We start from the raw sequence: 17,446 nt of genomic DNA, 5'->3' as shown, positions 1-17,446 counted from the left end.
TTCCTTTTGGTTTCTTTCTGCGGTGTGTGTGTGTGTGTGTGTGTGGCGGGGGGCGGGGGGAGTAGCAGTCTGTTGCACTAGACCTGGGTTCCCTAATTAATGTAGCTGCCAACAGGGACAACTTCTGCTTTCCCCATTTGTCAGTTACTTCCTGGTATATCTCTGCTGTTTTTGACACATTTATTGACTTCCTAGCCCCAGCCTTTACCTTTAATTTAGACTTCTCACAATGTTTTCCTTGTATTGGGGAATCTCATGAGCTTTCTAACAAAAGGGACAGGAATCATTCTAACCTGGCTGTCTTGTTTCTGGGTAGTCCACCACTGTTCTTCAGGCTTTTCTATTATCAAGTTGAACTTGAATGAGACAGGAGGCATGGTGTTGGGTAGGGGCAGCAAAGGCACTGATGGTAGAGGCCCGTCTGGCAATTGATAGCAAAGTGGCCTCGCGGGGACCGATGGAGTTATTGGGATGTGCAACGGTGATTAGATAGAATCTTCCTTAGGGCCTCTGGGTGAATTAATTTTGTTGGTGCCTTCTTGTTCTTTTGCCTAGCCCAACGGGCCTTGAATGCCCTATTTCGTCCCTACCTTTTTGTGCCAAACCAGACGCAAGGGAGCACTATAGTAGTGGTCTGAAGCCATGTGTCTATGTACAAATCTTGTTCTAGATATCCTGGGGTCCCTGTCACTACCCAATACACTGCTCTCACTGTGGGGAGGTCTAAGGTCTCTTCTGAGGGCCAACCTACCGCTAAGGTGGGCCATTGGAGGTTACAAAGAATACAAAGTTTTCCAAGGTCAGCATGACCCTATACTCCTCAAAGAAACCCTCCTTAAAATTTTCCAATATGCAATCTAAGACAGTTGGCTTAGTGAAACTTGCTCCCCACCCCCATATTTGCAGGGAGCTTCCTTTGAGAAGTAGGCAGAGGACAGTGTTAATATATTCTCTAAAGTCTTAGAAACCTAGTTAAAGCAATGCAAAACACTAAAATTATTTAAAAGAAATACAGAATCCTAGTTTTCTTCCCAGAAAACTTTTTCAAAACATTTGCATCAGACCAATAGTCTAAAAAACATTAAAAACAATTCCATTTTTTTTTCGCATTGGCTTGCTTTCAACATTTATATTTCCAACCTTGTTTCACTTTATTACATAAAATTTCCCCTCAGAATTTCTTCACAAACCTTCTCCTACACCTTCCCCTCACAAGATTTCCTTTCAAGATTTCCCTTCACAGACCTTCTACTACCTCTGCAAACCTTCTTTCACACTTTCTTTATTCCTTAAGTTTGCATCTTTTTACCGGTTTAGTAATAACCACCTCTGAGGCAAATACCTTTCTCGAAATCTTTTAACATATTCTCAAGAACCGTTGCCTTACTCTGACCCGACCCCATGTTTCCCACTGTGTCGGTACTGCAAAAACAAAGAGTGAGGTGTCCCTTTCCAGAGACCACCCAGATGCCCGCCTGGCCACGTCTCTCTCAAGACTTGCAGCGCGTCTTGGCTAAGAAGTACCCATATAAACCCCGGGTCTGGTCGTTCCCTGGGGGGACAAATTACCGTTATGCCTTATTATGTTGCTATGGAACTGCAGATTGGAGCTTTCTCAGACCCCATAGTGTTTCACTATGGGGCCACAGACCGGAAACTCAGAGACACGTCTCTGAGATCCACACAGACGCACACACGCTCTCAGAGGTTAAAACATTCCCTCCCTGGTGGTCCCTGCCTGAGGGGTGCTTGCCCCTGGGAGGTGTTGAGTCTCCCCTTCCACTCTGTCTACCATGGGCCACGGCCTTACCATGTCCAATGTGGATCCGCTGAATTTCTTTGTTCTCATTGCTCAGAGTCTGGGGGAAACAACAGAGCAAGGCCTGCCAAGCACAGCCGGGCCCAAGACCACCCAACTGGAGCGGGGTGCACCTTCTAGTTCCTCAGTTGCCTGGACCGACCAGCATCTCTGCATTGCGCCCAAACCGGTGGCTTCAAAGGGCCAGTGTGGTTGGGTTTCCTGGGCAGGGAACCAAAATGTTGTGGCTTTTGGCCTGTGAACACAGAAGAACCAAGCAGTACTCAGTGAACTAAGAATCAAAGAAGGTTTATTTATGTTGGCGGGCTCAGAGGAGTCACTCTCCAGAGTCTGAGCCTCAAATAAAGGCAGGCAAGTAGATTTATACATTGATTACTTCCGCATACTTGGCAGTCTTTTGTTTTGCGCACAGGGAAAGGTAGTGTTCCAGGGAGAGGAGGTTGTTAAAATTCTCCGGGACAGGATAGCCATCTTCAATTTCTTTACATTTTCCATCCATATCAACAGTAAGTATGTCATGTTATACTAGCAGCATCCTCATATACCTTGTGTTTATTACATCTTTTGATTGAATCAATTTCTTTTATACTATTTTTACTCTTGCTTTGTACAGTAACATGCTGTACAGGCTTCTAGCCCGGGAGCAATTGGCATAACATGTAACTTAGGTGTGTAGTATACCACACGATCTAGGTTTGTGTAAGTACACTCTGATATTCACATAAGGACAAAATCTCCTAACAAACATTTTTCAGAATGTATCCCTGTAGTTAAGCAGTGCTTGATTGTAGATATATATAGATGTATGTTAAAATATTTCATATTTTTCTCCATTTTTTTTTCTATTTTTCTTTACCTAATTCCTTGTTTACTAATTTCTAAATCTGGGTCCTCTATTGATCTGTTTCTATTGACTATTTTTTTCTCTCAATTATCTGTAACTATTTCCTGCTTCTTCACTTGCCTAGTATTATAAAAAAAATTTTTTTGCCAGACATTGTAGATAAATTATAGAAGTTGTTCCTCTAAAGACTGTTAAAATTCATTTTTGCAGAAAATTCACTTACTTGTAGATTACCTTGATCCTATCAAAGTTTGGTTTTTGGTTTGATGGACTGTTTTGCTCTTATTTCTGGGTCATAGTATTTATTTTAGCTTTTGAACTGTGGTAATAACTAAGGCCTCTACTTTCTCACTGAGACTGATCTCTCTAGCCTTCTTCTAGCTATGGGCAAACTCTGAGAACTTTGCTTAGCTTTCCTACTTTGCCGAGGTTATTCTCTGATAGGTTCTCAAAAGGATGACTTAGCTTATAGTCATTATCAGAGAGACCAAGATCTCAAAGAGAATATTTATACATATTTTTGGAGAATTTTTTCTGCACTACCTCATCTCTAAACCCAGTCTCCAAATCCCAGTGACTGTGATAGCCCTGAACTCCAAGCACTTGCTCACCAAAAATGCAGCTGTTCATTTGACTCTATTTTCTCAAGTGATGATTTGAAAAATGTTTATGGGAAGAAAGTGGAATCAAATGTGTGTCTCACTTCATGTGCTTTCCTTTGCTCAAGGTTTATAGTTCTCAGTTGGCTGCTGTTTGATGCATTCAAATAGTTGTTTGATATATTTTTGTCCAGTTTAAGTTGTTTACAGTATGGAATAGCCTAATATTAACTATTTCAATATGACTAAAAAGGGTAGAGTCTAATTATTTTTACTTAATGTTTGAGTATTAGGTTGTAAATTTTCTCTATTATGTGGGTTTTTTTTTTTTTGGTAAAAATCTTGGATTCTCATTTTCTGTTTTTTTATTATTATATCTTTGCATACTTTTTAGGTTTTATTAATTTTTTACATTAAAATATATTTGACTTTCTTGAAACAGCTATTAGCAGAAGATCTGGGATGAGAGAAATGGGGAAGGATTTAGTTGGCTTTTCTAATTTCACAATTCAAGGGATACCACTTTTGGTGCTATTTGGTAAGTGCAGTTTTTAGACTATATTGGGGTGTGTGTGTGTGTGTGTGTGTTCTGAATTCCTATAATTTTTCAACAACCCATTTTAGTAGGGTCATTTTCATAAGTTTCTTCTTTCCTTCAGCATTGGATTCTCTCTCCGAAGGATTCCACAGCCTTACTCTCTCCTAATTCAGTGCCTGCCAATACTGCCATTTCTAGTAGAAAGTACTTTTCAAAACTTTTTATTTTTTATTATTATACTATTTCATGCCCTTGGACTCTCCTTGTCTCAGATTGGTTCTCCATCATTCACATTTACAGTTTTGCTCTGTACTTTTGAGAATGTAACATTTTGGTTTTCTTTGGATTCTATTTTCCCCAGAACCCCTTTAAACTCTCCACTTTTCCACGTAGTTCCTGCCAAATCTGCTGGTTTTGGATGTTTATTTTCCCATTCATTTATGAGGTAGAGTTTGTTATCTTCTCTATTATAGTTATACTATAGGAGTAGGTTATGGGTGTTCTATTTGGTCTTCTTATTCTATATAGTTTAGAGGAGAGCATGTGGGGAAAATGACTCTAGATGGTTATTAATAGTTTTACAACACATCATTAAATAAATATACCATAATTTTTATAAACTATTATATGGTCTACTATTGATGGACTTTTAGGAAGTTTATAGTGCTTTGGTATTCTGAACTAGGACTATTGTCAAATAATTTATTGTCTAAACTGAGAGACTTCTGAAAATAAGGAAATTGTATGACAATAGGGTTGTCTCTGTTGAACTGTGCTGTCCTGGGCAAGTTAGATATTCTGCCTTGCCCAAAACATAAATTCCTAATGGTAGAATTGAAGCAGTATAGATAGCCTGGGATGCCCCCTTTTCTTCCAGGATACAGTTCTGGCAATTTTTTTTTTCTTCAGACCTCCCCCTGTTTTAGCCCCAGAAAAGGGAGATAAGCCCAAACTGGTCTTTTCTAGCTTGTCCTGCCCAGCTAGAAATTTATGATCAGATCATCCTGTGAGGTTACTTTCTGCAGAACTTTCCTCCACATAGCTGAGCTGTAAAAATTACAGAGCTTTTGGGGAAGAGTTTCACTTGCAAAGTTGAATTGGGACAGACATAGAAAATATAAAAATAAATGAAATCAGGCATAAATAGCTAATAACTCTCTATTAAGTGACTACAATCTATTTAATGCTGTTCCAAAGATGTGATATAAGGTGGAAGAAATTGTCCTAAGTAAAGTTTTCTAAGTGATTTTGTTGTCTTTATGGTGTTAGGAAGAGAAAGAGTTAGCATCTTTGCCGAGTCTTCCCAGGCAATCAGATTTTGTTCTTGGCTGAAAAACTTAAGTGAGAAAGTAAAGTTTTGAAGCAATAAGACCTTGATAAAAAGCTGGGGGACTGCACTGAAAAATCTGACCAAGATGAGTTGTTCTGAAGCAAAAGAGGAGGATGCCTGGTGCTAGGGGGCAGTTGCCACAGTCTACCACTGGATTTCAATCTAAACTCCACAAATCTGTAAATTTAGTTTCATTTGTGTCAGGAGCCAGAGCATGAGCAGAATTACCATAAACAAAATTTACGAAAACATAACAACAGTCAGGGATGCTCATATATTAGTTTTTATCAAAGATGTTGATGTAAGAAGCGTTCAGATCTATAGAGAATTTTTAATAAGAGTTTATTTGAGCCAAATAGATGACAAATGCCAGGGAGCAAAATTTCAAATGCTCCTGAGAATAACATTTTTCAGTTTCGTTTATGCATTTGAAATTAAGGAGGGAACATAAGATAAATGGAGGTGGGAGGAAGCCATGCAGAGATTGAATTACAGCAGTGAGTCCCAACCCTTTTGGCACCAGGGACGGGTGCTCCTATGAGAATCTAATGCCTGATGATCTGAGGTGGAGCTGAGGTGGCATTGCTAGTGTTGGAGAGTGGCTGCAAATATAGATGAAGCTTCTTCGCTCCCTCACTTGCCTACCACTTAACCTCTTGCTATGCAGCTTGGTTCCTAACAAGCCATGGTCTCTGGTCCAGGGTTTGAGGAGCCTTGAATTGCAGGATAATTAACAATATTATGTGTTCTCTTGAGAGTGCTTATGGCTTATCTCAAAGGTGCACAGAAATAAAGGACAGGGATTGCTTAAGGCAGTCAACCTTTCATTAAAGAAGTTATCGCCTGGGGTGTGACTACCCACCATGACCTGCCCAGTTAGGAATTTATGATCAAATCACTCTGTAAGGTTACTGTCAAGGCAGCCAGAATACTATTGTCAGCTGATCAGATGGTATCAGGAAGTTGATGGCACACAAGTACCCTTATAAATCAGCTAGGAGCACAGGCACTTGAGTTAACTGGACACTTGCAAAATCTCATGTGCCCAAAAAACCTGTACTGGATTGAGGAGAAATTATTTATATTCTTTCCTTTCTTCACTTAATGTGATTGTTTATATGTTTTGCTGCTGAAACATTAATATGACTTTTTTTTAAACAAAGTGCTACTCCAGATGCAAATTGCCTTAAGTCTCTGCTTTATCTAATCTGTTGTTGATTTCTTCTAGTGTAACCTTCATTTCAGTTACTGTAGTCTTCATTTCTGACTAGTTGTTTTTTGTGTTTTCTATATCTGTTCTAATATTTTCTATCGCTTTGTTAAAGTTCTCACTGAGTTCATATATTCTTCCCCTAGGTTCATTGAGTATCTTTGTAAACAATGTTTTGAACTCTGTATCTGGTAGATCGCTTGTCTTCATTTTGTTTAGTTATTTTTCTGAAGCTTTGTTCTGTTCTTTCAATTGGGAAATGTTTCTTTGTCTCCCATTTTGGCTGCTTCCCTTTGTTTCTGTGTTTTAGGTAAAGCTGCTGTGTCTCCTGGTCTTAGTAGAGTGGCCTTATGTATTAGGTGTTCTGTGAGGCTCAGTGGCACAGCCTTCCATTGTCACTTGAGTCAGGTGCTCCAAGTGTTTCCTTTGTATGGGTCATGTCTGTCTTTCTGTTGTACTTGAGCCTTGGTTGCTGTTTGCACCTCAATGGGAAGGATTTACTCTTGGGCTAATTGATTGTGACAACTGGCAGGTTAGAAGATAATCCTTTGGAGCAGGATTTACTTTAGCAGGGCTCTGTCGCCTGCCTAGTCTGCCCTTTGGGTATGTTGTCCTCAGCTGCAGCCCTTGGTGATGCTCCAGTTTGGTTGAAAGCTGGCCATAGGGCGTGCTGGCCCCAGAGCCTCCTGGGAGGGGCCCTACTGCAGGCTAAGGTCAGCCACAGCTTGTGCCCTTCCCAGAGTGACCTGGCAAGAGTCACCAAGCAAACTGCAGATGGCTGCCACCTGCTCTAGACTTGGTGGTATCTGAGAGGCTAAGCTGCAAACTGAGGCTGGCTGTCACTAGTGATGGGCTTAAGGCTACTCAGCAAGAGGCCAGTGCTGCTTATTTGGGTTTTGTGAACCTTTGAGAGATTTTTGGGAAGGCCGTAGAATGAGCCAAGACAGGTCCATTTGTATGGAAAAGCTACTGGAAATGGCTTGAGTGGCCCTGAAAGTTGGGTAGGGCGGGGTCTCAGAGAATCACTAGGCAGGGCTACCAGTGTTAGTCAGGTTGATGGAGACTCAGATATGTCAGCCACCTGCTTCTGCATGCTGGGTTGGGGGAGGGCTCAACAAAGAAACAATGGATTCTGCCAGCACTTCTGCCTGGGAGAAAGCTGCTCCTCCAACCCTCACCTTGAAGCCAGCTAATTCAGTTCCTCCCCACTTGTTCCTGGTGCTTTTTGAGCTGCTGCCCCAGTGCTGGAGCCAAGAGTGAGTAAGTCTGCCAGAAAATAAGTCCATGTGTGGGCCCCTTAGGAGGAATGTCTACTACTCCAGACACCTTCTGTCTCATTCAGCCACAATATTTCCTTGTTTACATAGCCAGAAATCTGAGGACTTCTCTTCCCAGCATCGGAACCTTGGTTGGAGAGCTCAGTGTGGGGCCTTGATCCCTTGCTCCTCTGGGAGAACCCCTGCAGCCAAGATATCCCTTCTGATTTTCAACTGCCACACGCAGGTGTGGGACCAGTCTATTTTGCGTTTCTGTCCCTCCTACCAGTCTTGAGGTGACCTCTTCTGTGTGTCCCCCGTTGTAGGACTTTTGTTCAGCTAGACTTGAGGTGACTTCCAGTGATGGCTGTTCTGCAATTTCATTGTAATTTTGATATGGTTGTGAGAGGAAGCAAGTATTTCCGTACTCTGCCATCTTGACCAGAGCCTGAATGAGCTTTTCTTAAGCTTAGACTCTGAACACATTTCAACTTCCTGGACACTACAAACATTAGAGAAATGATAAAAATGATAAAGGTTTAGCTTTTGAATGGAATGATGATCTAGTCCAGTGTTCTTATGTCCCAGGAAAAGAAAAAGAGTTTGAGTGAGAGTGGTCATGAACTTCCTAGGCAGTATAGTATTGTGGAAAGAATATACTTGGGGTGAGGCAAGCCTGGGCTTTAGTGTCAACTCTGCTACTCTACTGTATGTTTTTAGGTGAGTTATGGCCTTTTGGATCATGAAGACAGAAACATCAGTCTTGTAGAGAAGATATGAGGATGGATTCCAAAACCATCAATTTCCCTTTCCCCTCTAATTCCCAGTCCTGTGCTCTTCCCAATGCATGAGGCTGCCTCATTCATTTATGGATGGAGTGTGCTCTCAGAAAAAGTCAGATTCTTTACATTTTTTATTTTTTATGATTATTTTCTATTTGAACTTATTAATAATTTATTAAAAGCAGATTTTTTTTACATGCCAAAGAGTTTAGTGGAAATCACCTAAGACATTTGCAAAAGCTGACCCATAAGATGATACATACATATTAAATATCTAAACTTTTTAGAAATAATATTAAAATTTTGTGATAGTTGTTTTCTTCCAAAGGAAAAATTTTTTGAAATAATTCTATTTTTATGACTATTGACGGAAGATCTGTATTAACATTTAATAATGTATCAGACCTGGTAAAGTTAACACTCTTACATGATCTCCAGCTACACTTGCCACTTTAGGGCAGAAGGGATAAGAGGGCACTGGGCTTTCACGCATTGACGAAGAGCACGGGTTGTTTTAACCTGTACTGACCACACGGGGGTGCTTTAAGCCTATTCTGAACAGTCTAGTTGCCCGTCTAATATTCATGGCACCTGCTCCAGAACCAGGACCATGTTTTGACCAAATGGATAGCCCCTCTTCCGACAGAATCACCAAATCTGGCCCTCTTCACTAAAAATTAGTGTCAGTTTAAAGTCATGTAGGAATTATGCAGACATTACAAAATTCCCTTGTGCAAATGGCTTGTGTGTAACAAGTTATCTCTAAAGCTGAAGAATTAAATTGGCAAATAAGATCCAGGCTGCATTGTGTTCTGTTTTACAGAATCAGTAAATATAATTTGCCCCCAAGTATACAAGGGGGAAAATATGCTATTTTATAGAGGTCTTCAAGGCTCTCTTAAAACTTCTTAATTTTTGAAAATTTCAAATATATATAGAGAAAATTATACAGTGAACCTAACATCATATCATACACAATCATACACAATTGTAATTATCAATACCTGGGCAATATTATTTCAACTATACTCTCTTCAATGGTATTTTAAAACAAATTCCAGATCAAATCCTGTCATTTCATCTGAAAACTTCTAAAGATAAGGCAATCACAATATTATTTTCCCACTCAAGTAATTAACATTAATTTCTTAGTATCATCAAATATCCAGAGTTCACAGTTTCCTGATTGTTTTGTAAATTTTTAATATTTTGTTTTAATCACAATCAAAATATATTCAGTGCTACATTGATATTGATATCTATATATCAATATTTATATTAATATTGTGATAGATTAAAATTTCTCTTACATTTCTTATGATCCATATGTACTTTTTATGTGTTTATATGTTGTGGAATAAACTGGGTCCTTTGTCCTGGAGTATTTCCCACAGCTTTGATTAGGCTGTTGACTTCTTGTGATGGTGTTTCACATATTTCCTATCTCCTATAATATTTAAATTGGGAGTGTAGAGTTATATGCTCAGTTAGATGCAGATTCTATCTATCTATCTATCTATCTATCTATCTATCTATCTATCTATCTATCATCTATCTATCATCTATTTATCTATCATCTATCTATCACCTACCTATCATCATCTATCATCTATTCATCTATCCATGTATCTAGATTGTCTATCCATCTACCACCCATTTATCTATTTATCTATCCATCTATCTAATCTACATTTATTTCTCTTTTTATCATGTTGTCAGCCATTAGGATCGTTGACTACATTCGTTAATACCAAACAGTTGCAAAATAGTGATATTCTAATTTTACTCTAATTCTTTTTTCTACTTATTAGCTGGAATACTTTTATAAAGAGAATTTAACCTTCATCAACTAAATCTAGGTCATGGCCAGCCACTTACTAGCTTTGTGCCATGACCAAGTTATTTAAGTTCTCTGAACCTCAGTTTCTTAATCTGTAAAATGGAATTAATAATATCTACCTTATAGATTTTCATGGGGATTAAAGTAGGTGAGCTTTTCTAGCTTAATGAATTTAACCTGTAAAGAGCCTAGCACAGTACTAGATAATCATTAAATATCAGCACAGTTAATATAGACTATTCTCTCATACCCTAAAATATTCAATTGATGATATTTATTTTAACCCGAAACAGGTATTAGATACTCTGCTCTTAATTAAATTATGCATCATACTGCTGTGAAAACAAACAATGAGAAAAAGTCTAGACTTGGAAGCAGGTGAATTATTCACTGCTCTGGTAGATCCATTAAAGTCTAAGATATTTTCTGTCTTTAGATAAATTTGTTAAGGTAAGTACCAACATGTAATTTATGTTTCTAGTATGGTCCAATGAAAGTGATTCCTTACTTTCCAAAGTCCTGTTCTTTGATTCTATTTCTCACACTCATAAATATTCCCAGAAGTAGGTCTGGGACTATATAAAATTAAGCCTATAACAAGCACTCATGACTTTTAGAAAAAGAGGATTACGAAAGAAGAAATAAATGCAGACAGAAATATTCTTGTGTATCATATCATCAATAGAACAATACATTTTGAGGTTCACTATAATAGTCAGAATTATGGGGCCCCACAACTGATGGGTCCCCACAGTATTATGTACACATATCTGTGCACAATTACCTCATCACACTGTATTCTTAGTTTGGTTGACAGAAGGCAAGCATTACTTTATTTTTTTAAGGTCAAGTGGCTGTTATATAAAAGCTAGGACAGTGGCTGTTATATAAAAGCTTAAAGATAGTTTTTTAATGGTAGTCATTGAAGTATGTTAAGATTCCTTCAAAAAACTTTGTTTTTGTTTTTAAAAAAACATTGAAATTGTACAAAATTTAGAAAATAGTGATAAAAATGATAATCTCATTATCTATATAACTACCGTATTTTGCTCTTTTTTGCATAATAAAATTTTAGATGTATACTTTATACATTTTATATTGTATTTTTCTTAACATAATATGATAGCATTATTATGTTGTTATGTAGTTATTGTAATTTTTAAAAAATAACTATATTTGGACATTTAGATTGTTACCAATTTTTCTGATACAATAAAATATCACTATAAGCACTATAATAAACATGTTAGTACATATAATTTTTAAATAAATTTTGAATTATTTCTCTGTGAAAAAGTTAGGGATGTAGAATTTTTGTATTAAAGGATATAAATGTTTTTATGAATTGTGATACATATTGTCCAATTATTTATATAAATTTAATATCATCTTATAACTCCATCACACCTATGTATGAATATCTGTTTTATCACACCATGATGAGATGAATTTTTTAAATGATTTTTATAATAATAAGAAAATGGAATTGTGTTTTATTATTGCTGGGGGTAAGCATTTTTTTCATGTTTTGTTATTCATGTTCCTTTAGGTTGTAAAATGATGGATCTTGACTAGATCTTAGAAATCATCTCCTCCAGTGAACTTCAAATTTTTTAAATAAATGAAAATTTACACACTCCTATCTCTGGAACAGATACGAATACAGTGCTCTGATTGAAGTGGGAGTAGTAGGGCTTATTACTTAACTTTCTCAATCCATGAGACCGTTCTATGAAACTTTAAAGCTCTGTGGAACAAAGTTTGCAAACTATCTATTTGCCTCTATCATGGTCTTACTCCCTTGGCAGATATTCCTACTGAATCCTCGCATAGGTAATTTAGTGACGTGTGGAGCCAAAGCCTGCTTGTGAACTGGGAAAGAGGAAAGTGCTGCGATGGCTTCCAAGGACCATTCACAAAGTCACTTTGGGGAGGTAGGCAGAGTGGTGTTGCGTATGTGGGCATGGTAGTAGGGATATTTTTTCTGAGAGATTTAATCTTTCTCTAATAGGACAGTCTTTTACGTTACTAAATATTATGCTTAATGTTGGTATCTAAACATCTATCTTGTAAAGTAAAACAATAAAGGGTGTAATGCCTATTATAAAAGGACCATAAGGTCTGTTTAAGTGGTTTCTTACTAGGAGCTTATTTGCAGATCATTAAATATTTAATAGAGGGAGAAAGAAATAATTGATGTTTTCTGGGCCACTGATATTTAAGTAGCAATCAGATAGAAAAAACAAAGCAGGTCTGAAGTTACACTGATTTATGTGTCTGATTTTGAAATTTGCTTTTTCTGTCCAGGGAGCTAAAGAATGAAACCAAGAAATTCAATATCTAGGCACTTGCCATTTAAAAATTGTCTCTTTAATCCATATACTGCTGGTATTGCCCATGCAATGCATATGCAATGTCTATAGCAGTCCTTTGATAATTTTGTTAAAATGCACATTCTGATTCAGAAGACCTGGGGAGAGACTGGGACATCTTAATTTCTAACAAACTCCCAGGTGGTGCTAATGATGTTGCATTCAGGACCATTCTTTGAGTAGTAAGGGTCTAGGGAACCTTTCAACAGATTAGTAAGAGAGTTAAAATTTCTCCATCTTTCCTATCTTAGAACAAATTAGGACCACTTTTTTCCCAAGAGAATAGCATTCAAAAATTAGGAACACTCAAATTAAACAAACATACCACTGACCAGCCCTAGAAAGTTTTTGTGCTTCTTATAATGCTCTCATGCTATTCTCCAAATCCCAGTTCACTACTTGTTTTCTCTTTGTCTTGTGGGGTTAAATACAAGCAACTCACAGAGATAAAGAGCCACTTAATGAGCAGATATTGAACATTGTATGATTCTGGAGTCTCTCAGCCTCAGCACAACTGACATTTTGGACTGGATAATTCTTCGTTTTAGAGGGTCATTTTGTAGAGTGTTTAAGCACATCCTTGGCCTCTACTCACTACATGGCAGGAAGATTCCAGTTGCCCCCTCCCTGCTTGCCAAGCCAGAATCTGGTTCTTGACAATCAAAAATGTCTCCAGATACTGACAATTGTTTGCAGGGGAAGGAGAATTGCCCCTAGTTGAGAACTATTGCTCTCGACTGTGCATGGCTTAGGGAACAAACAGAAGAAACTTTTGGGTATAGCAAGGAAGAAAGCAACATTTTTTAAATTGCTGATTCTCAACATGAACAGAGTCAAGGACTAGGCATTGAGATCTCTGCTTTGGCTGCAGCAGAACATGGGCAACTGCAGTTTAATATACTTTCTGCCACTTTTCAGACTTCGTATGGGAGCATCTCATTGGTGGAACCCAAATCACTTTCCGAAACCTATTTGCAAAGGTGGTCAGAAAATGTGATAGTTTTTCACTTCTACCGTGAAGGAAGGCTCACTAGAAGAGTCTAGAATGAATGTAGTGTGTGCCAGTTCACAGGTTCATTCCTCTCCCAAGCCTTAGACTTCCCAGCAGTGACTGGATTCTGGAGAAATTAAACTTGGCAAGCAAAAAGGCTCATTAAAGCTTTTTATAAACAGTGGAACAATTCTCCTGAAATGCTTTAACATGATTATTTTATTTTCTTTAAAAATAATTGTAATTTTATAAGATTAGAATCAATAGAGAAATATATAAGGCCTAAACAAGACATCTTTTACCAGGCCCATTTTATGGCTGATTGTTTATTATTATAAAATGGGCATACTTTCCATCAATAGAAGGACCTTCCAACCTCCGGTCTCATGAAAGATTAACAATTGTTGCTAATGCTTATAGAATGCTTCCTATGTATCAGGGATTATTTTTCTATATTAACTTATTTAAATCTCGCAACAATCCCTAAATAATAGCTTTTACAGATGAAAAAATTGTAACCCTGAGATGTAAAGTGTCTTGCTCAAGGTCACCCAACTAGGAAATAGCAGGTCTGGGACTCTGACTCATGGAAATCTGTTTGTAAAGTCTGTTTTTAATAACTACACCATAACTAGGATTCAATTAGACACCATCTTGTTATTTTAAAAGGTTATGTGGTTCTAACAGAGAGAACATGGAAAAAAATGCAGTAGTCTGCCAAGTTCAAGGTCTTCAGAGCTTGTGAAAAGACATTTAAATGTTGTATGAAGAAGTGAAAATCTATCTAGGTAATATAGCAGCATAAATAGGGGTAGCAAGTTTTCACTGAGTAGAATTTGATTAGCTGTAACTTGAACCTAAGAGACATAGGCTCTCTGTGATGCCAACTCCTTTGCTATGAAGTCTCAGTTATAATCTGTGAATATGTTTGAAGATGGTCCATTCATGTAATTGACTAGAATTTAGTCAGCTTTTTGCCTAATATCTCTAATTGTTAAAAACTTGTAGCTATTAAGAAGGTATTTGCTAAATTTTGGAGAATGATACGATTAAATCGTAGCTGGTATTAACTTCAAAAAGATTTAATTAAGCTTAAGACTATTAAGATAATTAAAACTATTATTTTAATATTTTTGTAATGAAGAATCTGAATATGTTTATAAGATTTGGTCTCAGAGTAGCTGTCAGCATGTCAATAAATTAAAAATGAGTAATTGAGTAATTGATTTAGACGTAATTTCTAGGCTTAAATGTTCCAAAGTTGTAAATAATATTAAATCATTTAAGGGAACCAAAAGTTTTTATTTATGTTTAATTTATTAAATATGTAGTCTAATATTTAGGAAAAAGTTGTTCAATAAGACAACTGTATTATTTAAAAGGAAATCAGTTGTCTTAAATTTGTAAATGCCATTATACATATTTAAAATTTTAGAATTAAGTTTTTAAGTAGGACCAAACATTAACCAAAGGCCAAATGAAAGTGATTGTTAAAACTTTTTTAGATTTACATATAGAATAAGATGTATAGATTGAACTGAAAAGTTTAAGGAAGAACTAAATGTTCCAAATTTGTAACTTTAATAAATTGAATATCAATATTTTAAATACCAAAATAAATCTCTAATTAATCTTTTCTATCTCAGGCACTCTTCTTGAAGACGTACCTCTCTCCCTACTCCTCCCACATGCAAAGCCACAAATACAGCCAATCATTGAAGAAATACCAAAAAGCTTCTTGGTGTAAGCAACAGGAAGACAAATGCATTTAGGAAAGAACAGAGACAATCCATATCCTTTCTCAAAATTAGCAGTCTAAGTTTTTCAACATGAAATATAAAAAAATCAAATGAAATATTTTGTTCAATAATGTATTTCAACATTTTTGCATTTTATACTCTGTTCTCTTCTAGAAAAATTTTGATTAATTTCACCATTCAAAGATCAAATGGTGAAGCAACTCTTACTAGCAATTTTGAAGTCTATGTATTTCACAATCTATCCTTTAGTGCTAGCTGTAAGTGCTTCTCAGAACATTTGCTAATTTACTTATTCAAAGTAAGTAGGAAGGAAGGCCTTCAACTTTGAAAACTTCAATCTGGAGGACAAGGCTTAATCAATATATTGCTTACAAAAAATTCAGAATAAGATTTTATCCATTTGGTTAAGAATGTAATTGTTGCTTTATTATAATTGATTCATATCTATTTTTATAGATTCTGGAAACTTTTCACTATAGAACTTGTTTTTGTTAACAAAATAAACAAATATATTTAATGGAAAAACTATAATAAGAATATTTATATATGAGTATTCTTGTTATAAATTAATATGATTACAGAATTATATATATAAACATGTACCTATTTCCTCACTGAAACTGAAAATGAATGTCTTCCTTACATGTGCATTTTGGTTTCTTTTCTGGAATCAGGGCTGGCTCTTGATCTAGCCTTTATAAGGGGTAGACAAGGATGGTGAATCAAAGAAATCATGCTGCTTCATGTCTTTTGCCCCATTTGGGCCTCAGATTCCTTATCTTTAAAGGCAGGAAATTAAAGATGACCTCGGAAGGATTTCCTGGCACTCATGAGATATTGTTCTGGGATTTAAAACCTGTTTTACTATTCAGAAACAGTCCCTTTTGGTGGTAAAAGCAGTGGAAAAAATGTAATTATTCTATTAATGGTCATGTGAACAGTCCCCACTTGGGGCACTTAGATGGCATAGACTTTTTCTCAGAGGAAAGGTGCTTAACACTGGATAAGAGGCCAAACCTTAATTTTCTATCTGTAAGATAGCAGTATTCAGATATCCTGTAACTTAGTACATTATCTGACTTATAGCACAATAATCAGTACTATGGCACTAAGGAAAAGGCCCTGCTAATCATTAGTAACAAAACCACATCCTTGCTCAGTAAGACTGTAAAGTGATCCAAGGCTCTGGTTAGTAATCTCAAGACTCTCCTTTCCATAAATCTCCCACTTTGCGTTGTCACCCCTTTCTTAACTTCTTTTAGATTATATGTCCAATATCTTAGGGTACATTTTTTCCTTTACTTCCCTCCCTTCTCTGTCTCTCTTAAGAGAGACTTTCCTACCTTTAATCTCTTGCTCTAAGCCATTATTTTGGACTACGGCCCACAAATCATTTGTTACCAAATCATCCAGGGCACTTATGAATTTGAGGTGCCTCAGCCTCAGCTAAGATTTGGACTAGGTTCTTATTTTTAAAAAAACTCTTGGGCTGATTATTAGTGTCCCAAACTTTGAGATTCAATGCTCTAGGAATTAATGACTCTGCTATTTTAAATTTTAAAAAATACTTAAGAAAGATACATGGTTTTAGGCCAAAAAAGTGGTTTAAATTCTGTATTTCAGGCATTAGGAAAAAAGTAGGAGAGGTGAGAGTTTTTGAAGGACATGTTGGAACTCAGGAAATTATTATACTCAAGTCCTTATTTATCTTCAGTGTCTGCTTGCAGAACTGGTCTCAATAGGCCTAGTGATCTCTGGCACCCTCATCCTGCAAGCTGTTTCTGAGGTTAGAGTGACCTCTTAAGAAATGAGTTATTCAGAGAGAACAAATCTTCCAGAAGGCAGAACTCAGAATCTCCAAACCAGGATGGGCTGTCGAGTAATTACCAAACTAAACCTTAACTTTTAATTTGAATACGCTGACTTTAAAACTTTGGAAAATAAAAAGGTGTTTTATTTTGTGTGTGTGTGTGTGTGTGTGTGTGTGTGTATGTGTGGTGTGCTTGTATATACAAATGTGTGCAACTGTGTGTGTATGGTGTGTATGTATGTCTGTGTGTGTGGTGTTTTGTATATACAAATATATATGACTATATGTGTCTGAT

The 17,446-nt window shown here is 36.8% G+C and overlaps 1 long non-coding RNA gene across 1 annotated transcript; it reads left to right on the top strand.

Moving 5' to 3' along the window:
• The first annotated feature begins 2,215 nt into the window (after window positions 1-2,215).
• On the top strand, window positions 2,216-15,840 carry LOC107507083. The gene is made up of 3 exons (XR_001596070.1): window positions 2,216-2,325; window positions 12,027-12,152; window positions 15,228-15,840. It is a non-coding gene; the product is annotated as an uncharacterized LOC107507083 (long non-coding RNA).
• Window positions 15,841-17,446: the final 1,606 nt, after the last annotated feature.

Source organism: Rousettus aegyptiacus, unplaced genomic scaffold (assembly GCF_014176215.1).
Source record: "Rousettus aegyptiacus isolate mRouAeg1 unplaced genomic scaffold, mRouAeg1.p scaffold_m13_p_13, whole genome shotgun sequence".
Lineage (NCBI taxonomy): Eukaryota > Metazoa > Chordata > Mammalia > Chiroptera > Pteropodidae > Rousettus > Rousettus aegyptiacus.
The sequence above is the reverse complement of the archived record's forward strand: the minus strand, read 5'-3'. Positions and strand labels throughout refer to the sequence as shown.